This window comes from Mustelus asterias, chromosome 9 (genome assembly GCF_964213995.1).
Source record: "Mustelus asterias chromosome 9, sMusAst1.hap1.1, whole genome shotgun sequence".
NCBI classification, from domain to species: Eukaryota; Metazoa; Chordata; class Chondrichthyes; order Carcharhiniformes; family Triakidae; genus Mustelus; species Mustelus asterias.
The window spans coordinates 128,879,588-128,899,988 of NC_135809.1; the positions used below are offsets into that span (position 1 = coordinate 128,879,588).

The window sequence follows — 20,401 nt, forward strand, 5'->3', positions numbered from 1 at the left end:
ATAAATGTGGCAGAGTCGCTGAGCAGAAACTGATAGCCAAGTTCCGCACACATGAGGACGGCTAAACCGGGATGTTGGATTTATGTCACATTATCAGGAACTTGCCTCCTGGGCTTGCAGAATCTCACTAGCTGTTCTGTCTGGAGACAATATACATCTCTTTAACCTGTGTTTAATGTTCCCTCCACACACATTGTCTGTACCTTTAAGACCTGGCTGGTTGTAGGATTCGCATTCTAATCAGTATTCTGCAACTTGATTTTGTGTCTGTTTGCACTGTTTGAGAGCAGATATCCACTCCATCTGACGAAGGAGCAGCGCTCCGAAAGCTTATGGTATTTGCTACCAAATAAACCTGTTGGACTTTAACCTGGTGTTGTGAGACTTCTTACTGTGTTCACCCCAGTCCAACGCCGGCATCTCCACATCGTTTCAAAACATGCCATGGGATGGGAGGGGGTTGGGGGGGGGGGGGGGTGGGGGAGAGGAGGTGGGAGGGGGTTGGGGGGGTGGGGGGGGGGGGATAAAAATTCCACCCAATGTTTCGAGTGCGCTAAGACTCTTTTTCAGAACTTCCAACTGGCCTGCAATTGTCACCCACAGTGCTCCCAAACAGCTAACAAGTACAGAGGTGAAATAGTTCACATGTTCAAGCTGTGAGGTGTAGAATGCTAATCAGTGACTGGTGGCATGGCTTACTAATGCCGCAGGGCTAATGTGTTATGGTAGAACAGCTTGATGTATCGCGATTTCAAGTCACGGCATCGCTTTCGGGAGCTGAGATATAAATGAGTATGTAAATGAATGCTCATCTACAGATAGGGTTAGTTGAGATTGGGTGGGGGCTCGGAAAGACCCTGAACATCACCCAATGGGCTGAATAGTCCATTACTGTGCTGTAAATTCTATAACTGTATGTAATGATTAGCTGACAAAGTACCAGAGTAGACACAACTAACTAACTCCTATTCTGGAATAGCTTGGAGGTGTTGGCACTGAAATTCCGATGGTTCGAGGGCAGGGAAAAAAACTTGCACAATCCGGACTGAGGGGTAACATTGAAGAGTGCAACCGGGTTACACTGGATCAATGTTCTCCTTTCCATTTATCAAACATTCTAGCAGGGTTAGGAATGGACACATTTTCTTTATGGGACGTGGGCATCGCTGGCTGGACCAGCATTTATTGCCCAACCCTAATTGCCCTTGACCTGAGTAGCTTGCTCAGCCACTTGAGAGGGCATTTAAGAGCCAATCACATTGCTGAGGTCTGAAGTCACAACCGGGTAAGATTTCCTTCTCTAATGGACCCTACTGGTCCCTCTGACACTAAGGGGCAATTTAGCATGGCCACCTAACCCACACATCTTTGGACTGTGGAGGCAATCAGAGCACCTGGGGGAAACCCACGCAGACACGGGGAGAAGGTGCAGACTCCGCACAGGCAGTCACCCGAGGCCAGGAATCGAACGCAGGTCCCTGGCACTGTGAAGCAGCAGTGCTAATCACTGTGCCACCGTGCTGCCCATGTCAGTGAACCAGATGGGTTTTTACAGCAATCAACAATGGTTTCATGCTCATCATTAGACTTTTAATTTCAGATGTATTATTGAATCACCATCTGCTATGTTGAGGTTTGAACCTGGGTCCCCAGAGCATTACTCTAGTTCCCTTGATTATTAGTCTGGTGACAATCCCACAACACGAGCACCTCCCCTTGTCTGTGAACATGTGTTTGTGTGTGTCTGTGTGCGTGTGTGTGTGTGTATGTGTGCATGTGTGTGCGTGTGTGTGTGTGTGCGTGAGTGTGTCTGTGTGTGTGCGTGTGTGTGTGTGTGTGTGTGTATGTGTGTGTGTGTGAGTGTGTGTGTGAGTGTGTGCGTGAGTGTGTGTGTGGAGCGGGGGGCAGAGGGAATGAGGGAATCTGTGGGGACTATAATGTTCAAATATGCAATTTAACATATTAAAGTTGAAAAAAATGTTCAGCACACCAATAACATTTTGGTCAGGCTATTAGGATAAAAATTAATAGCCCCACTTTGGTCTCTTTAGTCAAGACTGTAAACCTGCCTGGGGCAATCTTGTGGGCCTGGGTGAATGCCCTGTATGTGCTGCTAATGGCATGGGGTCCCCCATTCACAATAAATAGGAGTCCTTTAACACAGAACATTCCTCTAACCCTGCATATTTACCACACTAATCCACCTAACCTGCACATCATTTGCACACCAAGGGGCAATTTAGCATAGCCAATCTACCTAATCAGCACATCTTTTGGATTGTGGGAGGAAACCAGAGAAAAAACACATAGACACAGGGAGAACGTACAAACTCCATACAAACAGTGACCCAGAGCCGGAATCGAAGCCAGGCCGCTGGCGCTGCGAGGCACAGTAAGAAGTCTCACAACACCAGGTTAAAGTCCAACAGGTTTATTTGGTAGCACAAGCCACTAGCTTTCGGAGCGCTGCTCCTTCGTCAGGTGACTGGGAGTTCTGTTCACAAAAACAGCATGTAAAGACACAAACTCAATTTACAAGATAATGGTTGGAATGCAAGACTTTACAGGTAATCAAGTCTTAAAGGTACAGACAATGTGAGTGGAGAGAGGGTTAAGCACAGGTTAAAGAGATGTGTATTGTCTCCAGCCAGAACAGCCATGCCTCGGGACATCCTTTCCTGCAGCGTATCAGGTCGACAACGTTGGCCGAGTGTGTGTGTGTGTAAGTGTGTGTGTGTGTGTGTGAGTGTGTGAGTGTGTGCGTGAGTATGTGCGTCAGTGGTGTGCGTGAGTGTGTGTGTGTGTGAGTGGCCAGGCATGGTATATTGGGGAGACCATGCAGACGCTAGGACAAGGGATGAATGAACACCACTCAACAATCACCAGGCAAGAGTGTTCTCTTCCTGTTGGGCAACACTTCAGCGGTCACGGGCATTCAGCCTCTGATCTTTGGGTAAGCGTTCTCCAAGGCGGCCTTCACAACACACGACAACGCAGAATCGCTGAGCAAAAACTGATAGCCAAGTTCCGCACACATGAGGACGGCCTCAACCGGGATCTTGGGTTCATGTCACACTATCTGTAACCTCCACGACTTGCCTGGGCTTGCAAAATCTCACTAACTGTCCTGGCTGGAGACAATACACATCTCTTTAAGCTGTGCTTAACCCTCTCTCCACTCACGTTGTCTGTACCTTTAAGACTTGATTACCTGTAAAGACTCGCATTCCAACCATTATCTTGTAAATTGAGTTTGTATCAAGATATATGCCCTGTTTGTGAACACAACTCCCACTCACCTGATGAAGGGGCCGTGCTCTGAAAGCTTGTGGCTTGTGCTACCAAATAAACCTGTTGGACTTTAACCTGGTGTTGTGAGACTGCTTACTGTGCCTACCCGAGTCCAACACCAGCATCTCCACATCATGGCTGCGAGGCAGCAGTGCTAACCATTGTGTCACCGTGCCGCCCTTATCGTATCTTACAACAACCTTCCCAGGGTATCTCCTCAAACAGTCTCATTTTAGCCTAGATTTCTTCTTTGAGTGTCTGTCATTGTTTGGCAATTTCTGTGGCAGAGAAACTCAGTTTGCTTAAAGCGTAAGCAGCAGCCTTTTAAGAGTTCAGGCTTTATCAAGTCCTTCCCACCCCCACTTTTTGATGTCAACCCTCCTGGTCTTTGGTCCAATTTTGGCTTCACTTAAAGTTAAAATTTATTTATCAGTTTCACGAGCAGGCTTGCATTAACACTGCAATGAAGTTACTGTGAAAATTAGCAGCACATACAGTCGCCACACCCTGGCGCCTGTTCGGGTACACACGGGGAGAATTTAGCATGACCAATGCATCCAACCAGCATGTCACTGGGACTGTGGGTAGAAACCGGAGCACCTGGAGGAAAACCATGGGGAGAACGCGCAGACTCCACACAGACGGTGACCCGAGCTGGGAATCGAACCGGGGTCCCTGGCACTGTGAGGTAGCAGTGCTAATCACTGTGCCGCCGTGCTTGCGGCAAGCCTGGCAGTTCTTAGGCCAGGTTTGCCAAATTGACACCAGGAGTAACTGAAGTAGTATGTATCAACACCTTTACTTAAACATCTTCGATGGAGCGTGGCACAGACCAAAGGTGATTGTGTTTTAAAACGAGTCATCCAGATTTGGCTACATGGGTATTGAAGATGTTTTATTCTGTTTTCCGCCCAGACTGTAACTGACACGTTTTGCCCGGAGGGAGTTTTTTTGCTGTTCCCTCCCAATTCCGCTCTCTTAGTATGTGAACTGTTTGTAAAATGTTATTTTTTAAACCTGCTTCTTTGAACCCTGAAGCTTCAATGCTCGGCAGAATTTGCACAATACACGCTGGATATTTTCTTATTGATATTGCAGACATCACAAAAACCATTTTATCTTTACTTGAACCTAAGCCAGAATTGGGATTTTTAGCAATGCAATAACATCTCGCACACAGTGTGTTAAAAGGAAAATCTCTGTAGTCATTGCCCCTACATGAAAGAAGGGAACTTTGGAGATTTTGTTCTTGCACCATGACAGAAGTGGAATTATCTAAGTCAAAAAATTGAAATCCTACAAATAAAATTAGGCTTGCTGAAAAAAGACATTTTTTGTTGAAGCTTTTCATCTTTTACTCATCAGGACAAAGAACAAAGAACAAAGAACAGTACAACACAGAAACAGGCCCTTCGGCCCTCCACGCCTGAGCCGATCATGATGCTTGCCTAAATTTGCAATTTGCAAGAAGACCAGAAATAAGGGGAACGACATTTTTTAAAAATTCATTCATTCATGGGATGTGAACCTCCCTGATGAACCAACATTTATTACCCATTCCTAATTGCCCTTGATCCGAGTGACTTGCTAGGCCATTTAAGAGTCAACTACATAACCGTGGATCTGGAGTCACATATAGGCCAGACCTTCCCTCTATGACAATCAGCAATTGTTTTATCAAACATTTTTAATTCCTGACTTTTATTGAATTCAAATTCCAACAGCTGCCGTGGGTGGGATTAAAACCTGGGTCCCCAGAGCATTACCCTGGATCCCTGGATTACTAGTCCAGTGACACCACCGCTGTGCCATCGCCTGTATTACTATATGAGGAGAGACTCCTGATTGGTTGGCAAGTGGACTCTGATTGGTAGAGGCCTGACCATGGAGAATGCATCAGTTGATAGTTACTGACAGTTAATTGTCAAGCATTGTTTGAAAACTTAAACCAAGCAGTTTAACTCTGATTGGTCAAGGCATTGCCCTGAGGAATGAACCAGTGAATGGCTGCCACTGTTTTTTGTTAAATGAAACAGGCGCAATGTGTTCACCTGTTCTTTCTGTCTGAAAAGATGAGGGCCCTGGTGCATCAATATATGTAGCTTCCAATACATGCAAATGCACCCTGCCATTGCAGTTGACCCACTCACCCTCCTCCTCATGATCCCCATCCCACAATTCCCCTCTTGCCATCACTCACCTGTTTTCTTCGATCCAGCGCCGATATTAGGCCTGGGTAGGTGTTGTTGCACTGACAGTAGCTACCCCCCCCCTCCCCCCCCACCAGTGGCTCTGTCTTTCAATAGAGCTGGTGGACTCTGATTGACTGGCAGCACTCAGACAGCAGGGTGCTTGATCCCAGAGAAGGCCCGTGGGGAGGGTGGGAGGGGGTGTGTGTGTGGTGTGAATGTTCTATTGTGGGGTTGTCCATGGGGAGGGGTGCTCCATTGGGAGTAGTTCAGTGGGCAGGGGTGTTGCTGTGCTTGTTGGGAGGAGGGTGTTCGGGTGAGACTTTATGTTTTTAATTTATTTTATTGGCACTGCCTTCAGAAGGTCGCCTCAACTTTTTTAACTGAAGTTGCTGGTGGGTTGGGCTCAATCAGAGTTTGTTCCATTAACGTGACATACAGGTTAGCCCTGACTTAATGGAATGGCAGGAGAAGATTACGAGGCTGAATGGTCTGCTACTGTTCCATTGAGTTTCTGGATCTTTGCAAACTTGTCTTCTCAAAGTCCCGCCGACCTGACACCAGAAATTCCCGCCCGACATCTACAGACCTTTCAATGGCCCGTCAAATTTTCCGTCCCCACCTGTGACAATTCCTGTGACGGGCAGGAATGGAAAATTTACCTGTACATTGTCAGAGAGCCAACTGCAGAGGCGTGCCATCGTTTGGAACACCTGCACTGACCATGCACATAACTTTGGTACATAGAGTCACCGAGGTTTACAGCATGGAAACAGGCCCTTCGGCCCAACTTGTCCATGCTGCGCTTTTTTTTTTACCACTAGGCTAGACCCAATTGCCCGCATTTGGCCCACATTCCTCTATATCCATCTTACCCATGTAACTGTCTAAATGCTTTTTAAAGCCAAAATTGTACCCGCCTCTACTACTGCCTCTGGCAGCTCGTTCCAGACACTCACCACTCTCTGAGTGAAAAAATTGTCCCTTTGTACGCTTTTGTATCTCTCTCCTCTCACCTTAAACCTATGCCCTCTAGTTTTAGACTCCCCTACCTTTGGGAAAAGATGTTGACTATCTAACTGATCCATGCCCCTCATTATTTAATAGGCCTCTACAAGATCAACCCTAAGCCTCCCTAAGGGCCAGTAACAGCTTGGCATTGAACCTCGCTGTATCAAGTTGCAGACATGTTGCAATGCTGATCCCTGGAGATGGTTCCATGGAAGGCAATCCTCCTTTGCAAGCACAGCACACAGCACCGGCTCTACTCGGCATCTGAAACAGGAAAGTTGAGTGCTATGTTACCCCAACATTTGTCTGAAAATTCACTGCTACATGCAGCACCCGCTCTCACTTCATTTCTCTTTATTTGTTCTGCTCGACCCCTTCTGCCCTTGCAAAGCCTGGTGATGAGTTTAGACGTCTTTTGGGGTGAGGTTTTTCGTTTTTGGGAAAACTGGCTAACAGTGAGCAGCTCAAATTTTGTTCAGAACATGTGTGACGGAACTATGACATACTAGAGTTGAACCCAATGTTTGGGAATGTGTTGCTGGAATGTTAAAAACGTAAATATCATGGTCAAAAAAAACACCACAGTATTCCCTGTGTGCTCTTTGCTTAAGTGAAATATGCAAGAAGTATACTGCTTCTAAAAACACCAAATTCTTCTTGTATCAAAAAGCTACTTCTGTAAGCAGTACAGCCCTCCCCTTACAACCTGGATGTTTATTTTAAATGAGTAGGTTCATGAGGTAGTGCGTTACTTACACAAACATCAGAAAATAATAAATTAGTTAATGAGAACACTGTGTCCTGTTTAGGTCTCACGCACACCGTGGCTGATGTGAAGACCATGGAGGGAGTTCACCAGATTCCATCCTCGCCTGAAGCACCTTAGTTGCATAAATAGGTTCAAAGTGTTAGGTCTCGACAGCAAAATAAGGCAGAGTTAGATCAGTTGAGAGACGGTCCTTCCATTTCTAACGACTAGTTTTACTATGGAGACGATTGCCAGCTCATTCAAGAGAGATCTGGAGTGATTCATGGAGGAATGTTTGCCTAAGAGGTAGGTCCTTGAAAGTTCATCAGACCAAGAGTCAGCTTGTGATCTTGCGCGGGATTTTCCGGCCGCGCTGGTCTAAAAGCCGGAAATTGGGGTTTCACATTCTCCGCAACCCACCCGCTAAAATTCCAGTGGCGGGCAGGTTGGGAGAATCCCGGCCTTCGTTTTCATTGGCTCAGTGGGTTTGAGCATAATTTTCCAAATCTTTTGCCCCTCTCAGGAAATACTATGGTTGGGGTGGGGGGTAGTGAATGTCTTCTGATGCACCGGGTGTCCGGAGTGTGTGGGGAGGGCTAGGCTTGTCTCTTCCATGGCACGATGGCACAGTGGTTAGCACTGTTGCTTCAGAACGTCAGGGACCCAGGTTCAATTCCGGCTTTGGGCAACTGTCTGTCTGGAGTTTGTACGTTTGCCCCGTGACTTTGTGGGTTTCCTCCGGAAGCTCCGGTTTCCTCCCACATTCCAAAGATGTACAGGTTAGATGGATTGGGCATGCTAAATTGCCCCTTAATGTCCAAAGGTGTTCAGGTTAGGTGGATTAGGCCATGCTAAGTTGCCCCTTAACGACCAAAGTTGTGCAGGTTAGGTGGATTAGTCATGCTAAATGTAACAGCTATGGGGACAGGGCAGAAGAGGTGGGCCTGGGTGGGATGCTTTTTTGGAGAGTTGGTGCAGACTCGATGGACCGATTGGCTTCTTTTTGCACTGTAGGGATTCTATGATGATTTGGTTTTTTTGTGTGGTTCATCAGTGCAATAAAATCATTTTGCCCAAATTCATACCAATTATCAGGCAAAATTGAAGAGATAATCTAGGCCCTTTTCTTTTGGACATGGTCCTCAGACCTTGTTCATCAGATCCCATATTTTCCAGTGTTTCCCAGTTGCCTACCAGACAACTTGATTTGTGTTGCACTTTTAAAATAGCAAAATCTCCTAACTGTGCTAAAGATGCCCTACGGTGTTGGGGAAATAGAGAATAATCAGGAATTAGGAAAAAAGTTGGGAGAGATGTTGGAACATTTGGCTGAATATATATGTTTTGAGGAGGCTTTGCTGGTGGGCGATGTATAATGACACATAGAATAGTGGGAGGAAAACTCCCGAGTACAGGATTACGATGACTGAAGATCATAGCAGCAATGGCAAGAAGAGAGAGGTAGTAGGAATACAGAGCAGGCCAGAGTCAGAGAGGGAATAAACATGAGTCATCGCTTCTTTTGAATAAATAATAATTCAGCATTGCAAGGTTAAAAAAAAAACAACTATCTAAGTTTGGAAAAATGAACTTATATTCTTTCAGGAAATTGCCAGAAAATTTGGGCAATTATTTGTCATTATTGTTGAGAAGAGAGACATGTTGCCGAAGCTTTTTGCCTTGCACTTATCAGGACAAATGCCAGAATGCCAAATTTCAAACCACCACAACAATTTATACCACAGGAGAAAAGGGTGCTGATTGGCTGGACAGTTGACTCTGATTCATTGAGGGATTGTTATGGAGGAAACAATAGAGAACTGAAGGCTCCCCAAGCTCCTGGGTGACTCAAAGTGGTGCAAGGCTTAATCACATTGGCCGGAATTCTCCAGTCATTCATGCCGGTGGGATTCTCCAGAGAATCCCGTCACTAGCAAACAACGCGCCACCTCTGGCCGGCGAGAAACATGCAGCTTGAATGTCGGAGAATGTCGTCCAATCCTTTTGTTTGCAGGGAATAGGCTCCTGCATCTGAAGGTATTTCAGTTCTAGCAAGTATAAAGGAGCCATGTCACGAGATTGACTGCTGATCTTAAAATGATTGTTATTGTTTGATTTGATTTGATTTGATTTATTATTTTCACATGTATTGAGATACGATTCATTCAAGGAATCATTGAATCCATACAGTGCAGAAGGAGGCCATTCAGCCCATCGTGTCTGTACCGACCACAATTCCACCCAGGCCCTATCCCCGTAAGTCCACACATTTACCCGCTAATCCCTCTAGCCTACACATTCTGGGACACAAACGGACAATTTAGCATGGCCAATGCACTTAACCTGCACATTTTTGGTTTGTGGGAGGAAACCGGAGCACCCAGAAGAAACCCACACAGACATGGGGAGAATGTGCAACCTCCACATAGACAGTGACCCAAACCGGGAATCGAACCCAGGTCCCTGGAGCTGTGAGGCAGCAGTGTACAGTGAAAAATATTGTTTCTTGCACGTAATACAGACAAAGCATACCATTCGTATAGTGCATAGGGGAGAAGGAAAGGAGACAGTGCAGAATATAGAGTACAGACATAGCTAGGGTGCAGAGAAAGATCACCTTAATATATGATAAATCCATTCAAAAGTCTGATGGCAGCAGGGAAAGAGATGTTCTTGAGTGGGTTGGCACGTGATCTCAGACTTTTGGATACTGTAGTTTTTTTACATGCTCAGGGTTGCTCAGTAAATGCTGCCCAATTGCAGAATCAAATACGAATGTATGAATTTCAGTTTAAATATAGTGCCAGGTTTGTAGGGCATATACCCAGTGACTGGCTGATCGAATGAAATAGCATGCTTCTTCAGTATTTTGTAATAGGCAGAGTACATACTGTACTCAACCAGCCTATATGTGCAAAACCCTAACCTAAATGTTTAATGTAAGATGTGATTCCTTGATGGGGTAGCACTTGCTGAGCAATCCTGAGTGTGCGAATAGCTACACCAACAGCCAATTTAAGATAATCAGGTGAGCCCATAACGTAGCTCATTAATGTTTGCTTGAAGCAATACATTTTGATCAGAGCTGGTCATGGAAGGAGCTGTCAATTGAAAAATATTCATTGTTCCAGGCAAGGAAATCCATAGAATTAACTATTACACATTTAGATAAACAGGGTAAGAGTTGATAAGATGAAAGCCCGTAAGTCCAATGTACCTACGGCCTCAATGAAATGGGGAGGCAATGGCCTAGTGGTATCATTGCCTGACTATTAATCCAGAAACTCAGCCTATGTTCTGGGGACCCGGGTTCGAATCCCACCACGGCAGATGGTGGAATTTGACTTCAATAAAAAATGTCTGGAATTAAGAATCTACTGATGACCATGAAACCACTGTTGATTGTCGAAAAAACCCATCTGGTTCACTGATGTCCTTTCAGGAAGGAAATCTGCCGTCCTTACCTGGGCTGGCCTACATGTGGCTCCAGAGCCACAGCAAAGTGGTTGACTCTCAACTGCCCTCTGAACAGGGGCAACTAGGGATAGACAATAAATGCTGGCCCAGCCAGCGATGCCCATGTCCCTCAGATGAATAAAAAAAAAGAAATATAACTTTATACAGTTATAAGTCCACTAAACCCATCCCTCGATGTTACATTAGATTGGAGAAGTCAAGCCTATTTTATTCATTCTAGGCTGGTGAATCTTCCTCTACCTCCTCCATGCTGATAACATAGCGGCCGATGTGAAGGTAATGGGCATTCCACCCTCGCAGTCACCCTTACCTTCCATCCCATCCCAGAGAGCCGTTAATATCCAGCACTAACAGTTTTGGTATCCATACACCTATTTAAATTATTTTGGAACATTGGCAACAGATTTGATTTGAATAACAGCTGATTAATGTATTTGCACAGAGGGCAAAAATAAGTCATGTTATGTATGACTCATATTTATGCAAATTAACTTAAATTCTATTTTAGACAACAAGACTGCAACAAAATAAAACTTCAATCACACGGGTCTGGATCATCCATGGAGTGGCAATCTGACAGTGAGATTCACTCACTCCTTTATACAGAGCTGTAAGTTTCTCACCTCGACTTCAATCCCGGGCCTTTCACAATTGGGAAAATAGACTTTATTTGTTCAATATCTGAAAGAACATTACAAAACATTGCAAAACGGCCATCGTACACAATGCAATAATATTCAGGCTTTCTCTCACGGATCAAGTTACACTCTGAGGTTCTTCAATACAGTCACATAAACATTACAGACATTTCAAAATTGTCTTGACAACTGGTGTAAAGGTATTTAAGTTGACTACATAGAGCAGGTGGCACTCTGAGGTGCTTCCATACAATTGTGATACATGTGATAATATTCACTGTGAACATCCAATGTGAGTCACACAGCCTGAGGGGTTCGATACCACTCACCTCAGTTCACAATGGGGAAGCGGTGCCGTAGTGGTATTGACACTGGACGTATAATCCAAAGACCCAGCATAATGCTCTGAGGACCCGGGTTCAAATCTCACCATGGCAGAATCTGGAAAAATCTGAAATTAAAAGTCTAATGATGACCTGCCTTTCGACATACTGGTTCTAGTTTTCATCTTCGGGGGTCAAACAGTTCAGTCTTTCAAATTTAAGGCATTTTAATGTGTCTATGCACCTTGCTCCTTCACAGATTTGACGCTCAACTCGCCTCCCCCTCCAGCTGCACACTGTGATCCCCAATGACAAACAAACATTTTTTTCCTCGTCGCCAGTGTAATAACTTTGAAAGTGACTTGTTGTGGTTTAAAGGCATAAAGGGTTTATTACCAATGATGGCTAGAACAACAAGGGTCTGACCGAATGGTACGCATGACTGTTCCGCACTCCGCCCTGGTTCCAACTGAGGATCCTCCTCAACCCAGGAGGTGCGCCCTTGCTCACGATTGGCTTGGCCTCCCACGCTGCCTCTCCACAGGGTCTGGCCCGCTTGTGTGGCCATCAGGGGTTGTCCCCTTAAAGAGGCCATGCTATCACACAAATGCAGCAAGCAGGAGTGAAATTCTTTTTGTCATTTTTCAATGCCATTAGTACTGACTCCAACAAAAACTCGAATTAAAAATCAGAGTAAGGTCAATGAGCTGGGAGTAAAATTGGTCTTGAGCAAGAATCAGGCAAGAATGGACAGCCTGCTTTATGCTGGCCCAGTTTTCTTTTCCATCTTTCACTGTGATTTAACAGTGGGCAGCACAGTGGCACAGTGGTTAGCACTGCTGCCTCACAGCACCAGGGACCAGGGTTCAATTCCCTGCTTGGGTTACTGTTTGTGTGGAGTCTGCACATTCTCCCCGTGTCTGCGTGGATTTCCTCCGGGTGCTCCGGTTTCCACCCACAGTCCGAAAGACATGCTGGTTAGATGCATTGGCCATGCTAAATTCTCCCTCAGGGTACCCGAACAGGCGCCGGAGTGTGGCGACTTTTCACAGTAACTTCATTGCAGTGTTAATGTAAGGCTGCTTGTGACATGAATAGATAAACTTCAATGTGACCTCAGGAAAAATGCCCCTTAGTTGCAACTGTGTACATTTTATCTGAGAGTCTTGTGGCGCAGTGCAGAGCAACCCTGCCTCTGGGTGGAATTCTCCGATCTTGCACGTCCTGCTAGCGAGAATGGAGAATTTGGCGCTCTGCCAATTCTCCATTCCCAACAGCAAGACCGGATAATCCAGCTGCAGGCGAGGTCGGAAAGTTCTAGTTTCTGTGTCCGAAGCTCTGAGTTTGATTCCTGCACAAGGATTTGACAGCCAAGGAATGTGCGTTCCTAACACACTCAAAGAGGTCGAGTATCAATCAGCAAACCTTTCCAAATGCATCTCTGGCAGGCAGTAAGAGTGGGAGAGATTCCTGGTCAGCCCTGTGAAGGAGAGGAGTTGGACCCTCCACCATCACTGTCCAGATTGCAACATGCATGCAAATGTTCGTGTTGCCATGGCAACCAGACTCTCTGAGTGAACTGTAGCACTCCGCCACTAGGTTTTATCAACTTTTACACGTTTATGGACTTTCTGAAGAAGCTTGTCAATTCATAGAATCCCTACAGTGCAGAAGGAGGCCATTTGGCCCATCGAGTCAGCACCGATCATAATCCCACCCAGGCCTTATTCCTCTAACCCCACATCTTTACCCCGCTAATCCCCCTGACACTAGGGTCAATTTAGCATGGCCAATCCACCTAACCTGCACATCTTTGGACTGTGGGAGGAAACCGGAGCACCCGGAGGAAACCCACGCAGACACGGGGAGAACGTGCAAACTCCACACAGATAGTGACCCGAGGCCAGGAATTGCACTCGAGTCCCTGGTGCTGTGAGGCAGCAGTGCTGATCACTGTGCCACCGTGCCGCCCAAGGCGATAAACCTCAAATACGCTCACCGCGGTATGTGGCCGTCATCCATCTTATAAAAATGTGCAGTCCCAGTCTGCAAATTCTATAACCATTACATTTACTGGGCAGATAATCACAGCTGGGAATGTACAATGATAGGACTTGTGTTTCCACTACATGGGCCAGGTAGGTACAGGTCCATTCGAATTTGGACCCTGAATGACAACTTGCACCAACGTCCAGATTGTTTAAGACTGTGGCCACCTTCTCAAGGGCAACTACAGATGGGCAATAAATGCTGGCCTAGCCAGAAACCCCCACATCCCGTGAAGAAATATAAAAGTTTAAAGTTTAAGTTTATTTATTAGTGTCACAAAAAGGCTTACATTAACACTGCAATGAAGTTACTGTGAAAATCCCTTCATCGACACACTCCGGCGCCTGTTTGGATACACTAAGGGAGAATTCAGCATGGCCAATGCACCTAATCAGCACGTCTTTCAGACCGTGGGAGGAAACCGGAGCACCCGGAGAAAACCCACGCAGACAAGCGGAAAACGTGGGACAACAATTTCTCAAAGGAACGCTGAACAACTTGAGGAAGCCACGGTGGCACGGTGGTTAGCACTGCTGCCTCACAGCGCCAGGGACCTGGATTCGATTCCGGGCTTGGGTCACTGTGTGGAGTTTGCACGTTCTCCCCGTGTCTGCGTGGGTTTCCTCCGAGTGCTCTGGTTTCCTCCCACACTCCAAAGATGTGCAGGGTTAGGTTGATTGGCCATGATATGCCACGCCACCGTGGCTTCCTCAAGTTGTTCATGGCATTTGGCTGTAACTGGTCTTTGGTGGCAAGTTCTGGAAACTGCCAGGCCATTTTGCATTGATTGGCCATGAAAAATTACTCCTTAGTGTCAGGGGGACTAGGAGGGTAAATGTGTGGGGTTATGGGGATAGGACCTGGGGGGGATTGTGGTCAGTGCAGGCTCGATGTGCCAGGTGGCCTCCTTCTGCACTGCAGATTCCATGATTCTATGATAAGCCCTTAAAAATCTGACTCTGGTGTCACAGATTGCGTGAACATATACAGATAAAATTCCGCTCCTGCGAAAGGTTGCTGCACCAACCAACTAACTCTTGCTCGCTGGATGGAACAGGTTGAGTACTGCCAGCCCCTGCATTCTCAAATGGATATTGGTTATGCTCATTTTTATTCATTCGCAGGACACGGGCGTCACTGGTTGGCCAGCATTTATTGCTCATCCCTAGTTGCCCTTTGAAGAGTCAACCACATGTCGGCCAGACCGGGTAATGACAGCAGATTTCCTTCCCTAAAGGACATCAGTGAACCAGATGGGTTTTTCTGACAATCGAGAATGGTCTCATGGTCATCAGCAGATTCTTAATTCCAGATTGAATTCAAAGTCCACCATCTGCCGTAGTGGGATTTGAACCCTGGTCCCCAGGACATTCGCTGAGTTTCTGCATTAATAGTCCAGTGATAATCCCACTAGGGCATTGCCTCTCCGTGTACTAATGAGCATTTGACAAGATCTTTGACTCTGCTGCCAATAAAGTGAACTCTGAGCCACTCCTCGACTGGTCCACATGCAACAGCCTGGTTACCACAACTAAAAGCACATTTGAAAGAGCAATTATTTCTTAATCTAGATATTCTGGAGTGTAAAAATAAGAGTTATGGAGAGATCTGTTGGATTTACTGTGGCATTTCAGTCTGCGTTTCTGCATGCACTGAATCTCTGTCAGAGTTTAAAACTGCACTGCATTCAGAGTGTTAAATTCTTCCCACATACAGCTACATTTGTTAACTTTAAGCATTTTATCCCTTGCAAAACAACAGGGATAAAATCATAACTTACACAAATCTTTCTGCACAAACTGTTGTCAAATTGACAAGACATCTCAACTCTTCAGTAACCGGGCCAGTGTAAAGGTCTCAATCCCCCTGCTGAGCTTTCTGTCTGATACACTCACTGGAGGAGAATTATCCAAGTCTAGAATTGTTATTTAACTATAATCCTAGCAATGTTGCGGATGGTGTTCACATTCCAGCAACGTCCACGGGATTTGGTGCAGAGGATAGCTATATTACAATCACAGAATCGGAATCACAGACTACTACAGTGCAGAAGATGGGCCATTTAGCCCATCGAGTCTGCACCGATGCATGAAAGGCCCTGACCTGCTCACCTAATCCCACTTGTCAGCACTTGGCCCATGTCAGCAGCAGTCTGGGGGTGTTGAGGTGCTTCCTAGGAAGACCCATTTACAATTGACAGAACACTTCATTACTTCAGATCAATTATAGTAAGAAGTCTCACAACACCAGGTTAAAGTCCAACAGGTTTATTTGGAATCACGAGCTTTCGGAGCGCTGCTCCTTCATCAGGTGAGTTGCGGTAGGTTCACAAACACGGCATATATAGACAAAGACACAATTACAAGATAATTACAGATTGGAATGTGAAGAATTGGTGGAATGCGAGTCTTTACAGGTAATCAAGTCTTTACAGGGTACAGACAGTGTGCATGGAGAGAGGGATAGTCACAGGTTAAATTGTCTCAAGCCAGGACAGTTAGTAGGATTTTGCAAACCCTGGCAGTATGGTGGGGGTTACATGTAGTGTGTCATGAACCCAAGATCCCGGTTGAGGGTGTCCTCATGCGTGTGGAACTTTCAGAAACTGATAGCCAAGTTCCGCATGCATGAGGATGGCCTCAACTGGAATCTTGGGTTCATGCCACATTACATGTAAACCCCACCACTTGGCCTGTGTTTGCAAAGTTCTACTAACTGTCCTGGCTTGAGACAATTCACCTGTGATTATCCCTCTCTCCACACACACACTGTTTGCACCTGTAAAGACTTGATTACTCATAAAGACTCGCATCCCAAACATTCTTCACATTCCAATCAGTAATTATCTTGAAATTGTGTCTTTGTCTATATATGCCATGTTTGTGAACTAACCTCCACTCACCTGGTGAAGGAGCAGCGCTCCAAAAGCTCGTGCTTCCAACTAACCCTCTTGGACTTTAACCTGGTGTTGTGAGACTTCTTACTGTGCCCACCCCAGTCCAAAGCCGGCATCTCCACATCAGAATAATTATGAAGACTCTTCTTTACATTCTAGTTTAGATGGGTATCTTGAGAGAAACGTCTTGCATCACTGGGCAGCATACGTGTGACAAGGAATTAAAATATATAAATATACATTCTCAAAGCAGTTAGAAAGATGAACATGGTCCATAGTAAGGATATAACTGATTGGCATGGCATTTGTGTTAATTTAAACTGAATGATCTGTGAAATAATCAGTAAAACCATGAAATAATCAACATAATAGATTTTAATTTATACAAAATACTGACAAAAGATTGGATTTTTCCCCAGTATTATTACTCAGTCAAAGCTTTGGTAAGTAGTTTGTTAGTGTCACACTTTGCTGTAAGGTGAAACCTCTGTGAAAAAAGGTTGAATCATTTCGCTTAAAACAAGCAACTCAAGGCTGGTGACTAACGATCACTTGCCCAGTCACCACATAAATTCCCGTGTTGCTGTTCCATTAAATGTACAAATAGAAATCGAGCATCTGTTTCTTTATTTAAACCTTGCTACTGGGAAATCAGGCGGGTTTTTCTTAGTAAATGCAGAATGTAATTAGATTGCGTATTGCAGACAAGCAGCAATCATTCAGTGTCTATAAACAGCGAAGCTGCTGAACTCTGCTTCATCCCTCCAAAGAGAACATTTAAGACAATCGGAAGATTTAAACCAAGGTGGCATCTCATAGAGTCATAGTCATAGAGGTTTCCAGCATGGAAACAGGCCCTTCGGCCCAACCTGTCCATGCCACCTCTTTTTTTTAACTACTAAGCGAGTCCTAATTGTCCATGTTTGGCCCATATCCCTCTATAGCCATCTTACCCATATAACTGTCTAAACACTTTTTAAAAGACAAAATTGTACGCGCCTCTACTAATACCTCTGGCAGTTTGTTTCAGACACTCACCACCCTCTGTGTGAAAATACTGCCCCTCTGGACCCTTTTGTATCTCTCCCCTCCCACCTTAAACCTATGCCCTCTAGTTTTCGACCCCCCTACCTTTGGGCATCTGTATCTTTTTGTTCACACATTTCCCCCATCTACTATTTAATAGAGATGTGATCTTAAGAATATAAACCACCTTCTAAGACTTCTGGAGACAGTATGACCTTTTTAAAAATTCATTCATGGGACATAGGCGTCACTGGCTGGCCAGCAGTTATTGCCCATCCCTGGTTGCTCTTGAACTTGCTAGGCCATTTCAGAGGGCAGTTGAGAGTCAACCACATGTAGGCCAGACCAGGTAAGAACAGCAGATTTCCTTCCCTAAAGGACATTAGTAAACCAGATAGGTTTTTCCGACAATGGTTTCATGGTTATCATGAGATTCTTAATTCCAGATTAAAAAAAATTGGATCCAAATTCCACCATCTGCTGTGGCAGGATTCGAACCCAGATCCCAAGAAGAGTAGCTGAATTTCTGGATTAACCATCTAGCAATAATACCACGAGGCCACCGCCTCCCCTTAACTGACACTGCATCGATTGTTTTGGTGACATGAAGGTTTTCCTTATTTAAAATAATAAGACATAAAAGTTGATATATGCTGTATCTGCCATTGGGACAAATAATGGGCACAAACGTATCAAATTAGCAATGTGGTGGCTTCCACCCATTTTGCACAGGCATCAATCCCACAGCTAAATTTGTGAGGCAATATTTTAGGGCCTTGGGTAGACACTTAAACAGGCTTGATGGGCTTGTTGAACACAAAAATTATGGGCCTGTTGACAGATCCCTTTTCAAAATTAGCCCGCGATGAGCAGGCGAGGTGTCAGGTTCACTGGGCTCTGGATTGGTTGGTGGTCACCAAAAACATGACGAATCAAAAGGGAATTTATTTTAAAAAGCAGTGCCTTCCTGGGCTCCAGGGGAGCAACTCCAGAGGTGCCACAGCTGACCCTTCTACCTGTCACGCTTCAATCCCTGCTGGGGCTTTGGGGGGGGGAATGGTTACCTGAGGACCATTGTTGTCTAAAGTCTGCACCTCGCCAGTCTAAATGAGACTGTAATCCACTTCCAATCAGATCCCGGGCCTAGTTCTTTCAGGGGAGAAAGGAATGGAAAAAGATAGCCTTGCATTTATAGGTTAAAAGCAAATTACTGCGGATGCTGGAATCTGAAACTAAAAGAGAAAACGCTGGAAAATCTCAGCAGGTCTGGCAGCATCTGTAAGGAGAGAAAAGAGCTGACGTTTCGAGTCCAGATGACCCTTTGTCAAAGCTTTCCAGCGTTTTCTCTTTTGCCTGCATTTATAGGTGCCTTGCAAATCTTCAGGGCAAACCGATGTTTTTGACTTGATTTATTATTGTCACATGTATTAGTACACAGTGAAAAGTATTATTTCTTGCACTATACAGCCAAAGCATACCGTTCATAGAGAATGTAAGGAGAGAGTGCAGAATGGAGTGTGACAGTCATAGCTAGGGTGTAGGGAAAGATCAACTTAATGCAAGATACGTCCATTCAAAGGTCTGAGGGCAGCAGAGAAGAAGCTGTTCTTGAGTCGGTTGGTATGTGTCTTCAGGATTTTGTATCTTTTTCCCGATGGAAGAAGGTGGAAGAGAGTATGTCTGGGGTGCGTGAGGTCCTTAATTATGCTGGCTTTTTTTCCAAGGCAGCGGGAAGTGTAGACAGAGTCAATAGATGGGAGGCTGGTTTGAGTGATGGACAGGGCTTCATTCACGACCCTTTGTGGTTTCTTGCGGTCTTGGACAGAGCAGGAGCCATATCAAGCTGTGTCTTAACTGTGAAATGTGGCAATTGTTTTAATGTAGGAAAGGCAGAAGCCAATTTGCACACAGCAAGATTCCACAAACGAGAACGTAATAATGTTCAGATGCTATCAGTTGAGAGATCAATAATGGGCAGGGCTCTGGGGAGAGTCCTCCACCCCCTGCTCATCTTTGTAATAATGAAATGATCATTTCTAACCAGATGATTCCATCTAATATCTCATCTAAAAGACAGCACCTCCATCAATACAATGCTCCCTCAGTGCGACACTGGAGAGTCAGTGAAGATTTTGTGTTCAGGGTTTATTCATGAGTATCACAAGTAGGCTTACATTAACACTGCAATGAAGTTACTGTGAAACCTCCTCGTTGCCACTCTCCGGCGCCTGTTTGGGTACACTGAGGGAGAATTTAGCATGGTGAATTCACCTAACCAGTACGTCTTTCGCACTGCGGGAGGAAACCCACACAGACACGGGGAGAACGTGCAAACTCCGCGCAGATAGTCACCCAAGCCGGGAATTGAACCCGGATCCTTGGCACTGTGAGACAGCAGTTGTTACCTGCACCTTGTTCACACCAGCAGGGCCAATACAAACTCATTTCTAGCCTTAACCCCTCCGTCAAAATAAAGTTAGCTCAGAGCAAACAATAAGATATTCAAGTCTGCATCAGCTGATAATACATTTTTATTTCAATTTAAGTCGCCTGTACCTGATATAAAAACACATTTTAAATAGAATGGCTGGGGAGAAAGAAGAAAATGCATCATTCGTTTGAAAGTACAGGCATATTCCATTTTTAATTTAAATACATTTCCGATCAGTTTATTTTTGTGCTACAATGTCAATCATGACGGGTATGTGCGATTGTCTCTGAAGCTCTGTCAGCTGTCTTTGCAGTGAAAGGGT

The 20,401-nt window shown here is 45.2% G+C and overlaps 1 long non-coding RNA gene across 1 annotated transcript in view; it reads left to right on the forward strand.

The window, feature by feature from the left end:
- The window catches only part of LOC144499205 (uncharacterized), a 32,950-nt gene extending 16,148 nt beyond the window's left edge, over positions 1-16,802 (forward strand). Inside the window, exon 3 of the long non-coding RNA XR_013498793.1 lies at positions 14,851-16,802. This is a non-coding gene — a long non-coding RNA (uncharacterized LOC144499205). The remainder of the gene's footprint in view (positions 1-14,850) is intronic.
- The last annotated feature ends 3,599 nt before the right edge of the window (positions 16,803-20,401 follow it).